The sequence below is a fragment of the Aplysia californica genome, unplaced genomic scaffold (genome assembly GCF_000002075.1).
Source record: "Aplysia californica isolate F4 #8 unplaced genomic scaffold, AplCal3.0 scaffold01238, whole genome shotgun sequence".
Lineage (NCBI taxonomy): Eukaryota > Metazoa > Mollusca > Gastropoda > Aplysiida > Aplysiidae > Aplysia > Aplysia californica.
In genome coordinates, this window is record NW_004798508.1 from 51084 (window position 1) to 51645 (window position 562).

Consider the following 562-nt stretch of genomic DNA (forward strand, 5'->3'; position numbering starts at 1 on the left):
GATGAGTTTGAATCTGCTGTGTATCAAGGAATAACTAACTCCATAGCCCTATCCCCGTCCCTCATCTTTCCTTTGCCCCCCCCTCCCCCACCCCGCCAATTTTTCTATATTGTTTGTCTTGGAACTAACTGCGGGTGTTTAATAAGCTCTGAGGTCTGTGGTGTAACAGATAGGCGCTTCGCTGTCGCCAAAGGGCTTATAAGGTGGCCTGAGTTTGATTCCTCAGTAAGAAAATACTGTTATTGAGTTTCTCATGAGATGTTGTATCTTTCAAAACCGGAGTTGGCCCTGGCAGGCCGGGTCAGAAGCCCACCACCTAAATGATGTGTCGATAGGGAGTAAAACGCCTACATTTTCAAAAAGAAGCTCTTACGTTCTTTTTCTTGAACCTACTTAGAAAGGCCTTAGAGCATTAGACTTTCGAGATAATCCGATTGGGTTGGCGATGTTCACTCGATCCAGTTGGCCTCGTAGTTGCAGCCAAGTTAGCCTTTGACACGAGCCAGGTGGGGAGATTTTGGATTCAAATTACTACACAAACCATGCTAATAGAGTGTTTGAA